The sequence below is a fragment of the Asparagus officinalis genome, chromosome 4 (assembly GCF_001876935.1).
Source record: "Asparagus officinalis chromosome 4, Aspof.V1, whole genome shotgun sequence".
In the NCBI taxonomy this organism is placed as follows: Eukaryota; Viridiplantae; Streptophyta; class Magnoliopsida; order Asparagales; family Asparagaceae; genus Asparagus; species Asparagus officinalis.
The window spans coordinates 72,276,722-72,285,586 of record NC_033797.1 but is presented as its reverse complement, the minus strand read 5'-3'; the positions used below and the strand labels follow the sequence as shown (position 1 = coordinate 72,285,586).

At 32.2% G+C, this 8,865-nt stretch overlaps 1 long non-coding RNA gene across 6 annotated transcripts; it reads right to left on the bottom strand.

Moving 5' to 3' along the window:
* LOC109837714 lies at window positions 3,802-7,833 on the bottom strand. Of its 6 annotated transcripts, none has more exons than XR_002246402.1 (6): window positions 7,551-7,833; window positions 7,355-7,468; window positions 5,764-5,835; window positions 4,784-5,085; window positions 4,117-4,283; window positions 3,802-4,005 (listed from the first exon to the last, which is right to left on the bottom strand). It is a non-coding gene; the product is annotated as an uncharacterized LOC109837714 (long non-coding RNA). The 6 variants fall into 6 exon arrangements; XR_002246404.1 differs by having other exon boundaries at window positions 4,784-5,028; XR_002246403.1 differs by having other exon boundaries at window positions 5,768-5,835.

The following is an 8,865-nucleotide window of genomic DNA, read 5'->3' as shown; positions in this document are numbered from 1 at the left end:
CACATTTTGGAGTTGGAACACAGGGGGTGGACCCTCGTGTTTTGCTTTGAAAAGATCGTTAATTGTAATCTCTTTTTCAAGTTCTGCAAAGATCATCATTTTGTAATCTTTACATTTGGATTTTTTTAAGTATGAGAGTCATCAATTTGTAACTCTCATCACTGAGAAACACAGGGGTGATTGAAATCATGATGATCAATCTGTAGTAACTTTTTTGACAACCTACATTCTATAATTAAAATTAGCTAGTGGATTCAATTCTAGATTCCTCATACCTTTAATTGAATCATTCATCTTTACTTTCTTGAATTTTTTCTCGTTCTTGATTTTTCTTCTTTATTTTCTTTGATTTCTTTATCTCTTCTCGACCTCATTTTATTTTCCTTATTTGCATATATTCACAACCACTCCTCATATTTATCCATAATCACACACTTTCAACACTCCTAATTGTCACACACACAGCATAAGAACTAATCTTGATTTTCTCCTACAAGCACCTTCCTCGTGGGATCGATAACTTTTTATACTATAACTTGATAGTTGTGCACTTGCAACTCTTGGTTATCATTTATACCCTATCAACACTACCAAAATTGGCTTATAATTTGCTTATTAGTATTTCTAGACTTATTGTATTTCTTAAGGATGATGTCTCATCTATTATCTGAAATGATTAATATTTTTCAAATGTTTATTTGATTTTATATTTGCATTATTTGATATGTGTAACAAGAGTTTTTTTTCTTTTAAGTATGGCTTATTTTGTTGATGTTGATAAAAACAAGGAGTGTGAAGCTACTCCTTCCCCTAAAACCCCTAAAGTTCCTCCTTCAAACTCGAACATAAACTTCATGCCATTTCTCTATACCGACTACTCTGCTCCTCTACCTCTCTATCCATTTTACTCTTATTATGACAATAATTTTCCATTTATGACCCAACAACATATGTCATATATGAATATGCTTACTAGCCACCCAATTATCCATACAACCCCTAGCTCACATGGTAGTGGTACCCACTCTGGAGAGAGTCCTTCATTGAAGAGGGCTATTGAAGTTGATGTCGACACAATTTCCACCTTTTGCACTCTTATTGCCATGTTGCCTTTTTCATGGGGTTCATTGCAACAATACTCTAATTAATCCCCATGCTTTTGGTGTTTATGTGAAGCTGCAATAATGCAGCTTATGATACTCTGTATATGACTTTGCTTTTATTTCCATGACAAAACTGCTATATGATATTGTAAAACTATGTTTATGATCAGGTTAATTATGATCTCGTGAATGGTGTGTATGATTCTGTTTGCTCTATGATTATGACCAGGTTGTGCTCAAGCTTAAATATGACAAGTTTTCAGGTCAAATTATGAGCATATATATATTGTTTCAGTTCAGCTCAGATTATGAGCGGTTTCAGCTTAATGTTTGCTTCAGTTTCAACTAAGATAAGAAGTTGTTTTCATCTCATTGTTTGCTTCAGATTTATCTTCAGTTTCAGCTTAGATTACATCCTCAGTTATCTATTTGAGCTTAGATTTTGAGCAATTTTCAGCTAAGCTAAGGGGCTATTTTTATCTCATTATCTATTTGAGCTCATATTTTGAGTAGTTTTCAACTCATTGTATGCTTGTTACATGTTCTATTTATGATCAGGTTTATGCTACTATGAGAATTGGTTATAATATTGATTTCCTTTGTTCAAATCATGAAGTTAACTAGTATGTCTCATGATTGGTCTTTATTGTGTGCAATTATTAGCTTGCAAATGAATGTTGTTTTTTAACATCTATTCTCATGAGACATGATGCTATGATCTGTGGACAAGTTATAAAGATAGCAATCTATAGACTTAGGTGTGTATTGGTATGACTATGTTTTAAACTTTGGTTCCTCATCTGAGCACTAAATTAGTCTTTGTCATGATGCAACGATATTCATAAGTTATTTGGGTTTTTTGCATTAGGCAATGATGATTGGTCATTTTTGTTAATGAGACTATATTGTGATTTTATTATTTAGATGAGGCAAACCATGATGAGAATGCAATCCAAATTGCTCATGCAATTTTTAGATGAAGCAACCATTATGTGTAGGCAATCTATAATGCAATTATAATATTTAGGCGAATTGTATACTGATAATATGATTTTAATCCGAACCTCATAATTTATTATTTAACAATCATGAAAGTTTTCTTTCATAACTCAATACATTTTGAAACTACATGGCATATTTTTTAAAGATAAAGATGAGTACTTAAATTATAACTAAAAACAATACATTTATTTTCCAAATGATTAGTTGATGCTCTGCTGATTTCAATTCTCTCTTCAATTTTTTGATTTTCATTGACTTTTCATCTTCAAGAATGTCTTCACTTTGTGATAGTTGATTTTTGTTTTTACAATCACCCTCTTTTGTGAGCCCACTGAAAGAAGTTACATTCTTTATTTAGGAACTTAGCACAACCTCAATAATATCTCCTTTTATTTTTTTCCATTTGCACATAACTTCAAGGGTGTTGGAAGCATGTGTTTGTACTTCACTTCATATGGATCAATTGGTTGTTTGCTATCACATTTCAACTCCATCTTCACTACAATAGCAAGGTTGCTTTGTTTCCTACAAAAAAAAAGAGACTAAAATGAACTAGCTTGTATTGGGCTACTGCATAAATATTTATATAGGATTGCAATTCCTATATACTAGCCATTGCAACCCCTTGTCGTTTACATTCGTTGCCAATTTAGTACTAGTGAGTTTGTATTCTAGGGGGGGGCTAACTCTACAACAGGTATGTTTATTCACACTTTTTTAGGTTCTTTCCTATTCTATGGTTTTGAAACAAACACAAAAAAGCTCAAGAAAAGCTTGCTATGATGGTATTTTTCTTATTCTTTGGAAATGAAACAAACACGAGTTTTGGATATGCTTTCCAATTTTTTACTTTATCACTCCAAACCAAACACAAGTTTTAGATTCCTTAGATATCCTAAAAAAATTTTGATTTGTTTTTTTGCGAGGGAATCCATTTTCATAATTTTTTGGAAATGAACCAAATAGCCCCTAAGTCACAAGATCATTATGATTTGAGGGATTAATGAACAATACCAAAATTTGTGGACGAATATGGATTGAAGATTTTAAGACATGAATATCTAAACAACTCAAAATAGAAAATAGAAGATTAGTTCTTTTTGTAGGACCCGTTGCTTGTTAGTTATCTTTTCTAACACTACAAGCATTTTAGTACTAAAAGTGAGTTTTTGTTGCAACTAGACCTAAAATGTTTAAAGCTGGAGGAAAAAAATTGGCATGAATGGCTAACATGAACATAAGTAAATGGTACGAAACATAGATTTAATGGGTTGACATCTTTAGTTGAGAGCATGTGCTTCTCTCCCTTCTGCATTCAAATATGGATAAAATTTGAAATTAGCAGTCATATCCAATTTCTTTATTTTAATCTTACTAGTATGCAATATGTGCGTTGCACATGATGTATATTTAGAAACAACATGAGTTAAATTCCATAATATTTTCATAATTATGCATTGAACTTATACACAATATACAAGATGAATGTCAATTAATAATTATCTCACAAGACTTTGAATATTGTCCATAGAGAAGGAACCTAATCAACCATATATATGTTGCGCGTGATAAAAGTGTCTGCACAATCAAGAAGAGGTAAGTTTTTTTAACTTCAAATAACTAATATTCAGCATCACATTATAAACCAGGAAAATATTCGATTATCATGGCAATATACATACAATGAGAGTAAAAAAGAGTCAACATGATAGCTTGCAAACATAACTTTATTGTTGAAATCCAATAATTAAAAATAAATAATATTTCTTATATACAACAAGAAGTTAATGAATTTCCAGCAATATACAAGTTTTCTAGAAGAAGCATCCCTTTATGCATACATAAGATCACATACTCGCATTACCGACAATATAGTCCCTCAAAGAAGGCACTTAAATTCCTGCAAACCCCAAAAACCTCTTTATTATTTTTTGGAAGATAAAGTATAGTTGCAATAATAAGTACAAATAAAAGTGAAGCAAAATTATACAATACACTGTCAAAGTTGTACCTCCATTTTTAAAGGTGAGGTTGTCAATGTATATCTTTTCATGACTTTTCCATCTTTGTCCACAAAGAACTTAGTGAAATTCCACTTGATGTCATCACCAAAAAACCTCCTTTCTTTGATTTCAAGAACTTATAAAGAGTAGTAGTCTCCTTTCCATTTACTTCAACCTACAAAAAACAACGAGTCAGTGATATATAGTTACATAAAATTTTCTTCTAGAACAATGGTAACATAGTGTAAATTTCTGTTGTATATTTTGTTAAGTGCAAGAGAGATCTATTAACTAAGCTAAAATTTAAAGCTAATAATCTTGTCGTATGAAAATTAACACTGTATTTTCTTTTTCCAATCATGCTAACCATCAAAAATCAAATCTAGTTAGTTTGAAGATATTTATATTCAGATCATCTTTGCAACCTTTGTTGGATTTTATTTGAATTATCTTTCCTGATGAAAGATAACGATATACAGACAAGAATAAATTTGTAACAATAACAGCTATCTACAAAGCAAATTAGAGAGCTAAGAGCAGAAGAAAGTTTTTCTTAAAGAAAGTTTAATAAACAAATGCATAAAAAATAAAATTATATCTTTTTTTATACATACCAAATGAAATGATACAGTAGCAAGAAGGAACAGACTGCATTTTGTCTCAACATGTTCTTACCTTTGGTGTTGTCTTCGATGTTGTTCAGGTTTGTCCTCGATTCCCCACAACTGCCTTTGCATCAATGCTCAAATGCTCAAATCGGACCTCAATATATCGTTGGATTATCAATACCAAGCCCAAAAACACCAAAAAATTACCCAATTAATCAAACAAACCAAAAAACAAACAAAACTTAATTCAAAATTTAATATTTACCGCTCCATTCAACTCTTGAGCTTTAGCAAGAACCTTTCATTATCCTCCTTCGCAGTTTGTACCAACCTCTCAAGCAAAAATTAGAAATATGCATACATAGAATTCTAAAAAACTAAAATATCTGAATGAGATAAACCAGATCATACCTACAGATATGGCTCATCGTATAATGTATTAAATTTAGCAAATTTCTTTTGATTCCTAATTAAAAACAATGAATGTTGTAGAAGAAAGAAAAACCCTCAAGTAATATCAAATCAACCAATTCACATATTGAATTCAGATGATAAAGGAAATCAAATCAAATAAGACTAATCAATCTAAATCCTTCAATTGGTTAATCTGAACTGGTGATAGTGTATATGAAGTGTGGAGTGGTTCTGTGTCTTTTTACATGAGATGAACTTGTTGCTTGTGTTACATCATTTTCTCCTCTGTTATATTGTTTTCTTGTGTCTAATGAATGAGGTTGGTAGAGGTTTTTGTCTGCTTTTCTCTGTTGTTGCCTTAGAAATTTTAGATTAATTGTTAATATTTACTTGGCCTTCAAATATTTAAACTCATGTAGTTTCTTCAATATATTATATAAGACTTCATAATAACTAACAGCTAGCTATCATAGGCAAAAGTGGTACACCATGGTATAATGAAAGATCCAATCTTTTTAAGGCGTGATTTTAGCAGGTGAGTGTGTCAAAGCACCACTTGCTTAGTGAAAAGATAAGTTACTATTTCTATTTTGTACAATCAACTTAAAATTTCATAAAGCTAAGAGAAAGTACCTACAATAAGGAGAGCTTTCCGAAAATGATACTTCTGGTGACAATAAAGCTCTAGAAAATGGTTTAAGTGTGCTGCAAAAAGAGAGTCACCATATAAGTAATAATGGTTCAAAACATCCCATCATATCATATCGGTTACTTAGCAATAGGCTTAGCAAGAGCTATCATATTATCAGTCTTATAAACAGAAATACATAAAAAGTAATGACTTCTGTTGTACTCTCTTTATGTTTATTTTGTACATTTTACTCTTATTAAATAACAAAGTTCCTCGGCATCTTGCCCCGGTTACTAAAAAGACTGCCAAATATAATGATTACCTATATTATGGGAATTTCTCCGGTTTTAACTTTATTTCTCTAAATTTTACGGGTACTACTTACATATAAGAAATCGGAACACAAAGAAACATTCAAATAACTGAAACAAAATGCACAAGGAGTTAGGCAGATATAAGTATAATGAATGAAATAGAAGACAAAATACTCCAAGTGGGATTAGCTAATTGAGAAATAAAAAGAAACTGCCTATCTAATTACCTAAGTTGAAGAAAACTAGGCTAAGAAATATGATGGTGTATCTATTAAATCCACCGCAAAGAAGCAAAGGAATCATACATGGTCGAAAGACCAGTTCCTCTGTGAATGGTGCCTATTCAGTATATGGTTGCCATCAATTAATAGGTCTATGATCACTTTTAAAAGTTATAAAAAAATTCAACTAAATGAAAGAGTAGACAATATGAGCATATAATACAAGTATGATATGAAGATTACACACTACATGATGCAAATGAGCAAAGCATGCAAATGTTTCAAGACCTATAAAAATCTTTGTTTGGATCATCATGATATGTACACAGAAGAAAACTCTGCAAAATGCACATGATGCGCATCATGATATGTACACAGAAGAAAACTCTGCAAAATGCACATGATGCGCATTAAAAGTTCAATTAACACCAACTGCTTAATCAGTTAGAAGAAAACTCTGCAAAATGCACATGATGCGCATTAAAAGTTCAATTAACACCAACTGCTTAATCAGTTATCGGCTCGAGCGCACAGAAGTAAGCAATGCAAAAGGCACGCGTGATATATGTCAAAATTTCAATCAACATCACTCAAACATAAGATAGCCTAATACATATGAGAATCCGGCCCATACATTTATACTGCATTCAAACGATTATCTGTCTTTGGATGTGGGTTACAGGTCCAGGCTTTCAGGATGAATAAGTACAAACAAGTTCATGTCAATGACTTGTATTGATTATCTGTCTTTGGATGTGGGTTACAGGTCCAGGCTTTCAGGATGAATAAGTACAAACAAGTTCATGTCAATGACTTGTATTGATTATCTGTCTCTTGATGTGGGTTACAGAATACATAGTGTACTTTTAAATAGCGTATTAACCTGCTGACCGCTAAGCAACACCTAAATTAATCGATCAAATTTTTCGTACAAATGCATAAAGTAAAATGCTGATAATTTATTACAAATTGAGCTCAAGAACTTCACATCAAATCGAGAACATATAATGAGTAAGATGATCAAAATTAAAGAAAACTTGAAGAAAGTATCAATTTACCACAACATAAATACGCCAAGCCATCACATTATGCAGCATTCCATACACCCACTCCCCAAACTCTTCAAACCTCTCCGTCCGCTAATCACCAACCAAAACTCCAACGCCAAGGATCTAGAATACACCAGCGACGTCAGCGAGAGAGGAAACACCAAAGCTCGTCACTGCGGTAAAAGCGTTAAGTGTCCACAATTACCTCAAAATCACTCAAAAAACAAGAGAAATCAAGATCTCAGGGTCCAATATCGTATGATCCGCTCTAATCCCAAACACGCCAAAGAGTGAGGCCAAATCCCTAAATCTCCCGGCCTGCCCAAAACAAAACGGTGCGTACAAATTTTGGGTGTAGAGAATTTATAGAAGGAAGATAATTTGGGGGTTTAGAAATGGAAGAAGCGGAAGAGGCAGAGGGAGGTGGGTGGGTGGAGCGGCAGAGGAGAGGACAGTTAAATGCGGGTGCAGGGGGAGGGATGAAGAGGCGGGGGTGTTTCTCAGTGGTTAAGAAACGGAAGAATTGGAGATGAAGACGCGTGGGTTAGAGCAGGAGGGGAAAGGGCACGATACTAGCAACGCACTCAGGTTTTTAATGTGAATTAATAATCTTAAGCACTGATAATCATAATTAAGCCAGTTGAAATATAGGATAAAATTATAATTAAGCAATTTGAAAGGGGCAAAATGGGTATGCAAAAGTTTTGACACTTGTTTTCTCTTTTAGAAGTAGTATAGATGTTCAAATTTGGGGATCATTTTTAAAATTGGTGGAACCTCCAGCATGTCCTATTCAAGCTCAAACTTAAACCCGAAAAGATGTAGATTGAAAGAGATGCTGATAGCCCAGCAACTAATTCATCTAGTTGTTTGCTTTTCTTGCACTCTATCCACACTCCTAGGGGGGGTTAGCCATCTAGAACTTAAAATTGGAACTGGAATAATCTGTGGGATAAATTTTTAAGGTGTTAGTCACATAGAACTAAAACCATAACAACATTTTACAATGTTAGTCAAGTAGAACTCTAACAAAACTAGAATTGGGATAATAATATAAAATTATCCCATCTTTTTTATTTTTCTATACAAAAATGAGAGTTCTAGTCTCTTAAATTATTCCAATTTTTAGCTTGGAACTAGGTGGTAAAAAACTAGAACTCATATTTAATTTATTATTTTTATATTTCTTTTTCTTTCTTTACTTCTTTCCTATTATGGTTATCATCATCATTAGACCATCATTATAATAATAATTGTCAATATCTTATAGTCTAACCAAAAGTTATTTAATAGTAAAGAACATTCTTGTAAGCAAGTATCAATCAATAATAGTAAGTTTAAAATACATAAATAGTATTTATATCTTCAAAATGCATAAATATATATATTTCATGATTATAAAATTTTATCCCATGTTATTTTATCAAAGTATCCCACTTCACAAAATTGTTCTTATTTATCCCACTAAAATCTCCCACTAGTGAAAAATCATTCCACTTTAACAATTATCCCATTTTGTA